The following is an 8,597-nucleotide window of genomic DNA, read 5'->3' as shown; positions in this document are numbered from 1 at the left end:
GTGTACCTAATTGATGACAGTGGAAATTGTGACCAATCGTAGAGGGGTTTGCATTTTGACAGAGTTCAAAGAGTCAAACTAAGAAGATGAAACATAAGGGCAGAGGGAGAGACATCTTCAGTGAGAGAGGAAGCACTGATCACTCAGGAAAGTTCTGGAGTGTCTGTATACCTCATATACGTACAGCTTGGGACAAGACTAAGTCACTTCAAAAATACAGTGTGCTGTACCACTTTTAAGTTTGGTGGTTTCTGACAAAACTAAACATAATCTTACCATAAAACCCAGCAATTTTACCACTTGGTATTTACTCGAAGGAGGTGAAAACTTATGTTCACACAAAAATCTACACATGCATGTTTGTAGCAGCTTTATTCATAATTGTCAAAACTTGGAAACAACCAAGATGTCCTTCAGTAGGGGAACAGATATATAAATGGTGGCACATCAGACAATGGAACATTATTCAGCGCTACAAAGAAATGAGCTATCAAGCCATGAAAGGAGATATTTAGGGAACTTAAATGCATATTTCTAAATGAAAGAAGGCAATCTAAAAAGGCTACATACTGTATATTTCAATTATATAACCTTCTGGAAAAGGCAAAACTAAGGAGACAATAGAAAGATCAATGATTGCCATGTATTAAGAGGCAGGGCACAGAGGATTTTTAAGGCAGTGAGACTATTCCGTATGGTACCACAATGATGGATATGTGTCATTATGCATTTGTCAAAACCCACAGAATGTACACCACTAAGAGTGAAAGCTAATGTAACCTATGGACTTTGGCTGATAAGGACAAGTACAATGATTGTTACAAAGTACCTCTCCAATGTAGGATGTTGATGGGGAGTATATTATGTACATATAGGGGCAAGGGGTTTTTGGAAACAGTACATTCTGCTCAGTTTTGTTGTGAACCTAAAACTGCTATAAAAAGTAAAGTCTATTTAAATAAACAAACAAACAAACGCTGTAAAATGAAGCCAATTCTGTCCATGCACTTCTGTGGTACTTGAGGAAAAAGACTCTACACTCTCCCAGGTTCAGAAGTCCCGGGAATACCATGGTGAACTCACTCCACTGACCACCCCGACCAGGTGGATTTACTCATTCATCTCCTCAGCTAGGCTGGAGCCTCTTGAGGGCAGGGACTGCATTTTTTTCAATGTTGCCTCCTCGTTTGCCTGGCACAAGGCTTGGCATCTGTTTGGTGCTCAATCAATGAATCAGAGTGTGGGCAGCTACTTAGCTATGAGATTTTATGCAGTACATCTTTACATGGAAATATGTGAATGACATATAAATTAGGAAAAGCGAATTGCAGAACTATCTAAATCCCATTTTTGTAACAAGAGAATACTGTAATTGTGCATATGCACAGATGCATGTTTGTACCTTCCTTGTCTACATATAGAAAAAAAAAACAATGAAAAAATATCTCTGGGCATTGCAGTTGGAGTAGAGAAAAGGAAACTCCTGATGTCAGTTTTTTAAAATGACATATACAAAACATGTATAAGATGGAAAATTTACCAAGTAAAAGATATAAAATGAAAGTAAAAATTTCTGCCCTTGGGACGCCTGGGTGGCTCAGTGGTTGAGCATCTGCCTTTGGCTCAGGTCATGATCTTGGGGTCCTAGGATCAAGTCCCACATCAGGATCCCTGCAGGGAGCCTGCTTCTCCCTCTGCCTAGGTCTCTGCTTCTCTCTTTGTGTCTCTCATGAATAAATAAATCTTTTTAAAAATTTTTATTTCCTTTTCTTCACACCAGGTCACGTCCACTAATAACTGTTTCCTGTAATTTATTGCCAAAAATATTTTAATGCATATATCCACATCATATATGGATCTTTTTGTCTATTCTTGTGAAAGTGTTACACATTGTCCTGCAACTTGGTCTTTTGAACCTTGAGCATATACAACTATTTTATTCTTTTCTCAGGGCGATCCTTATTCATCATATAGATTTACTGGAATTTAGTAAATTTGACCCCTATTTTTGAATGCTGAATGTTTCCATTTTTTTTTTGCTGCTTCACAATAATGTAGCAATAAATATTCTGGCACACACATTTTGCTAAACATCTGCAGCTATATATATTGGGCAAATTTAAGGCAGAGGGATTAGTAGTAAAAGGAGATGAGAATTTTGAGTGTTCTGATGGATATTGTCAAAGCATCCTCCAGAAAGAACACACCAACGTACATTTTCTCAACAATTTGAGAGTGCTCATTCTCTCCTCAGTCTTGCAGAAGCAGGCACCACTAAACATCAATATTTGCCAATTAGATCAGTGAACCAACAATCATATCTTTTTATTAACTGTAGCTTGTTTGCATTTATTTAATTATGAGTGAGGTTGTACATCTTGTCATTTGCTTTATGGACTATTGTTCCTTTTTTCTGCCAACAATTTCTTTTGGCCATTTTCCTCCTGGCTTGGTCATCTTTTTCATACTGATTCATATAAACTCTTTAATAATTAAAGAAGTTTAACTTTTTTAAAAGACTTTATTTATTTATTTGACAGAGAGTGCTTGTGCACAAGCAGGGGGAGCATTAGAGAGAGGGAGAGGCAGACCCCCTGCTGAGCAGGGAGCCAGATGTGGGACTTGATCCCAGGACCTGAGATCATGATCTGAACTGAAGGCAGATGCTTAACTGACTGAGCCACCCAGGCACCCCAGGAGGTTTAACTTTTTACCAGTTTTCTTTGTAAATACATTTCCCAGTTTTTCATTAGTCTTTTGGCTTTGTTTATGGCATTTTCCCCATGCAGCTTTAGAAATGTTTATATGGTCAAATACATTGTTTTTTGATGGCTTCTGGAATTTGTTCTTACTTAAAATGATCTTCCTTATCACAGATTATAAATTCTTCTAGGACTTTTATAATTTTTTATGTTTAAATCATTGATCCAGCCAGAATTTATTTTGGTAAGGAATGTTTACCTTAACTTTGTAGGCATCTGTATTATTTGAGTTGTCTAAAATGAGGATGTATTTGCTTTGGCAATTTAAAAATTCCACTTAAGGAAAAAAGAATATAAAGCATAAAAACACACAGGACAAAGCCTGGAGATAGAAATATCAGGTAAGAGCTATTTTAATACATTGACCACCTATTATTTGTCAGGCCCAGTGCTAGGTACTGAAGACATAATAAGGGCCTGGACTGCAGAACTGACAATGGTTATGGGAAGGAGGGGAAGGATTGATGGAAGTGTTTAGCTCAAGAATGATCACCATGGCAACAGGAGCCTGAATCATCACTATGGAGACAAAGTGCTTGAAATTATGACTAGAGGGATAGTGTGACTCTGTTGGTGAGGATTTTGAAAAAGGTAAATAGGTACATTACAGATGTTTCAAAATGACACTGTTTCTCTCAGTAGAGGTTATTGGCTTTTCCCCCAGTGTTTTACTTCAGGGAGGCTAGAGACAAAATAGTTCAAAGATGACATGGATTGAGACAAGCACAAGCTTTATTTGGTCATTGCTAGTCATGAATGTACCAGCCAGGGAACAGCCTTTTATTCAAAGAATTTAGTATCTAATATAACATGTATTACATATAAAGTGTCCTGATGTCTTAGAGCACTGATCCCCAGGATGCCTTCCTTGCTGGGAGAGAATGCTCATATATTTTCTTCCCTGCAGCAACCAGAAAGATGTCCATCTAACACTAAAGGCCAAATAGAAACTTACATATGGTTGGGAGTGGGGCTTTGTTTTCATGGGAAATTTGAGTAGTGCTTGAGGTATACTCCTGAGCTATCAGATTATACCAATATGTGGTAGGCTTCACCGGTTCACCAGTATAGGTTATTATCAACGTCCAAATAATAATGCCTCTTTTCCCGTCTCTCCTACCCCTTCATATAGAACCTCCAGTCTCACTTTCAGTGGTGATGGGGACTCGGGAAGTCTCCGGGGCAGAAGGATCTGTACAGTGCCAGTCAATCTCTGACACCACTACATTACTGTCACTATTAGCTGTGGACACTGCTCCTTGCCTTGCCTGGGATCTCTGTTCATGCTATTGCTGACTCTTCTCCTGCAGTGCCCAGCCACCATGTTATCCTAAACAAGATTATCGCTCCTCTTTCACCAGTTCACCCTTAGACTACTTCAGGGAGGCTAGAGCACAGCTCAAACTAGACTTTCACTTTGGGTGTGTATTTTCATTAAGTTCAAGGATAACCAAAGGGCAGCTCAAAGTTAGTTGTCCAATGACACTACTTTTGGGGCCAAGGCTCAGTCTCAACTTCCACGATGTGACAAAGGCCAACTTACTTCCATCCTGGAATGCCCTCAACATGTCTATATTCCTTAGTATAAAATGATCCTATATAATTGATACCTGATTTGATCTGTAGCAAACATATTGGAACTTGCCTCTTTTAATTCAATCAGATCAGCATCCTCTCCCCAGGAACATTTGAGGTTCCAAGCCTACAGGCCTCTGCCCTAAAGGTGCTGTAGGTACCCTGCACTGTAAGTCATGTTTAGGAGGGAAAGTATGAGGAATGGATGCACACTGACATCACTTGATTGGGGGATGGGGAGCTTTGAAAAATACTGGTACCTGGGTTTCATTTCCCAGACATTCTCATTTAATCAGTTTGGAGTGTGGCTTGTGTGTGGTTTTAACACCAAAGTTGAGAAACTATTTTTGTCAAAGTTATATTGGGGGGCAAATTAAACAGAAATAATTCTCTGTTAGGGAAAGCAAATCTCAGTAATCTTTGGCCATATCAGGTCCCAGAAATGGAGGGTAGATACCCTTCCTGTCTTCCATAGGCCCCTTTGGGCTTCCCAAAGTAATCAACTGGAATTAACTCCATTGCCCTGGCCCAGTTGGTTCCTAGGTATCCCCTAATGACGTGGAAAACACTGGACTACATTGGACATTAGAGTGATTTGTGTGGACATATTAAGTGCTTGATAAATGTTTATTAGCAGTATTATCTGATCAGAAGCTGGCTGTGCTGGACATTAGAACACAGTGCCCTTCTTCCAACTGGCACAGGGAAGAAAAGGCTAAGGCCCCTTTTACTGGGATTCTACAAAACCCAGTCACCCCAGTGGCCCAGCGATGTAATAGGTACTTTGGGATGTGAGGCTGCTCAGCAGTCCCTCATAGCTAGTAAAGAAGTGACTTCCAGTTACTATCCATTTGGTATTAGACAGACATCCCTCAGTCACTTGTAACAGGAGCAGCCAAATTTCACTAATCTGTTTTTTTTTTTTATTTTATTTATGATAGTCACAGAGAGAGAGGCAGAGACACAGGCAGAGGGAGAAGCAGGCTCCATGCACCCGGAGCCTGACGTGGGACTCGATCCCGGGTCTTCAGGATCGCGCCCTAGGCCAAAGGCAGGCGCTAAACCGCTGCGCCACCCAGGGATCCCCTCATTAATCTGGTTTACACTGTCTATAACCTTCTCCACACACCAATTTAATGTCAAAGGGTCCCTACAGATCATAACGATGGAGAAGTAGCAAAAGGCAAACTTCTAACCTTTTTTATTTGCTTTTGTTTTTTTGTTTTGAAGTCCCAAGCCTGAAGAACCCTACTGGGGAACAGTAAGAGTAAAGCCAACTAGGTCATGCTCTACCATACAGATACAATACCAAAGTTTATTTCAAACAACACCTAGAAATGGTGGTAGTCGTACCTCCACATGGGAGAAGCCTGGGTGGGATCTGCCTCATGTTCCTGGACTGGAGTCAACCACTCAGATACTATTTTCTAGGTTTGGATTCTTCAGTACACTTGGTAATGGGGGCAGGGGGAGAGGCAATAAATCCAGGCCTCAGACATTTGTGCCAAAACAAAACAAAACAAAACAAAAGAAAAACAGAAAGAAAAGACTATTTTGCCCAAATCTCCTAACCTAGCTGATGTGCACAAGACGAGGTGCAGTGTGTAGAGGGGTCTCTCATAACATGGATGCAGGACATGCATGAACTCTGTCTCCACAGTACACAGGAATCATGGGGTTGCAAGGAGTTGTAATATGTGTAATGTAGATCATTGAAAGGATGGCATCAACTATAGTGGTTGGAAGGCATCAGGAATTTCACTCTTCCCTGGCTTGTCTCAGATGAAATCCTTGGGAAGAGGTGGCTGGAGGCACCTGTAATAGGGTGAGCACTAGAACATGGTAGCTAGTGTATGCACTTTGATGTGGGACTGTCTGGGCTCAACTCCAGCTATACCAGTGATCAGCCATATAACTGTAGGCAAGTTTCTTATCTCTTTATGACAGTTTATCTCCCTGTAAAATAGTGATGATAATAGTACCTACCTTGCTAGTATCCAAAATCTATAAACTCAACACTCAAAAAACAAAAAATCCAGTCAAGAAATGGGAAGAAGACTTGAACAGACATTTCTCCAAAGAAGACATACAAATGGAGGGACCCTGGGTGGCTCAGCAGTTTGACACCTGCCTGCGGGCCAGGGCATGATCCTGGAGTCCTGGGATCAAGTCCCACATCCCACGTCGGGCTCCCTGCATGGAGCCTGCTTCTCCCTCTGCCTGTGTCTCTGCCTCTCTCTCTTTATCTCTGTGTGTGTCTCATGAATAAATGAGTAAAATCTTAAAAAAAAAAGACATAAAAATGGACAACAGACACATGAAAAAATGCTCAATATTACTCAGCATCAGGAATATACAAATCAAAACCACAGTGAGATATCACCTCACACCAGTCCGAATGGCTAAAATTAACAAGGCAGCAAACAGGTGTTGGCGAGGATACTGAGAAAGGGGAACCCTCTAACACTGTTGTGGGAATGTAAACTGGTGAAGTCACTCTGGAAAACAGTATGGAGGTTTCCGAAAAAGTTAAAAATAGAGCTACCCTACAACCCAGCAATTGCACTACTACTAGCCATTTATCCAAAGGATAAAAACATAGTGATTCGAAGGGGCACCTGCACCCCAGTGTTTATAGTAGCAATGTCCACAATGGCCTGGATAGAAACTATGTTAAGAGCCCAGATGTCCATGGATATGGATGAATGGATAAAGATGTGGTATATATATACAATAGGATGTTACTCAGCCATCAAAAAGAATGAAATCTTGCCATTTGCAATGACATGGATAGAACTAGAGAGTATTACACTAAGCAAAATAAGTCAATCAGAGAAAGACAAATACCATGACTTTACTCATGTGAAATTTAAGACACAAAACAGATGAACAAAGGGGAAGGGAAGAAAAAATCTGAAAAACAGAGAGAAAAGAGATTCCATAAGAGATGTTGAACTCTAGGAAACAAACTGAGGAGAGATGGGTGGGAGGAGATGGGGTAACTGGGTGATGAGCATTAGGAGGGCACTTAATGTAATGAGCATTGAGTGTTGTATGCAACTGATGAATCACCTCGTTCTACCCGATACTAATATTACACTGTATGTTAACTAAATTTAATTTAAATAAAAATATATTTTTTAAAGATTTTATTTATTTATTCATAGAGACACAGCTAGAGAGAGAGAGGCAGAGACACAGGCAGAGGGAGAAGCAGGCACCATGCAGGGAGCCTGATGTGGGACTCAATCCCGGGTCTCCAGGATCACACCCTGGGCTGCAGGCGGCGCTAAATCACTGCGCCACTGGGGCTGCCCTAAATAAAAATATTTAAAAATAATAGCACCTATCTTATAGGGTTGTGGTGACAATTAAAGAGAGTACTCTGGTAACAATAAGGTACTGTATGTGGGGTAACCCCCTTGGGTGGAGCTGGCAGTGTGGGTGGTGAAAGAATTCACCCAAGGCAAAGGACGAAGAGGATAGAAGTTTATTGAATACACTGCAAGGGAACAGCAGGCAGGACAGCAAAGAAGAGTGTCTGCCAAGAGGCAGTAGGAGGGGGCTGTGGCTAAAGGCCAAGTGAGGAGTTATGGGAATGTCTGGAACTATCCCTTTTTTGGTACTTTTTGGTACCTGTGCCTGGTTGCAAGTAGCCCATTGGCTAGTTAGGGCTTATGGCTACTTCCAAGTGGGTGGCTTAATGAGCCTATTTGCATTCAGCTCAGTGGGCCCTGTGGGCTGCTCTGCTTGCCCAGGAGTCCACGGCTCAGGTCTGTTGCTTAAAGGCAGCCTCTACATTATATAAAGTACTATGATAGTATAATAGTACTTTCCTCATAGGATTATTGTGAGAGTGAAATAAAGCATGCGAAGGGATGCCCAGGTGGCTCAGTCAGGTAAGCATCTAACTCTTGATTTCCACTCGGGTCTCAGGGAGGTGAGACCCAGCCCTCTCTGGCTCCGGGCTGGGCTGCCCTCTCTGGCTCCGGGCTCAGTGGGGAGTCTACCTGAGATTCTCTTTCTCCCTCTGTGCCCGCCCAATTAAATACATCTTTAAAAAAAAAAAAAAGCATTACAAAACATTCTGTTCCATGCTTGGCAGACATTAAATGCTCTGGGGAATTAACTTTTGTCATTATGGTTATCACAGCAGAGGGGATAAGCACAAAAACTAGTACCAGACTTGGGTTCCAGACTTTACCACTTATTTTATATCGTGGGGCAACTTGACTTTCCTGGGCCTCAGTTTCCTCACCT

General features: G+C 41.2%; 1 long non-coding RNA gene across 1 annotated transcript; it reads left to right on the top strand.

The window, feature by feature from the left end:
* Positions 1-3,301: 3,301 nt before the first annotated feature.
* LOC140635579 (uncharacterized) lies at positions 3,302-4,573 on the top strand. Its single transcript, XR_012032926.1, has 2 exons — positions 3,302-3,353; positions 3,895-4,573. It is a non-coding gene; the product is annotated as an uncharacterized lncRNA (long non-coding RNA).
* The last annotated feature ends 4,024 nt before the right edge of the window (positions 4,574-8,597 follow it).

This window comes from Canis lupus, chromosome 6 (assembly GCF_048164855.1).
Source record: "Canis lupus baileyi chromosome 6, mCanLup2.hap1, whole genome shotgun sequence".
Lineage (NCBI taxonomy): Eukaryota > Metazoa > Chordata > Mammalia > Carnivora > Canidae > Canis > Canis lupus.
Note: the sequence above shows the minus strand (reverse complement) of the source record. Positions and strands in the feature narration are given on the sequence as shown.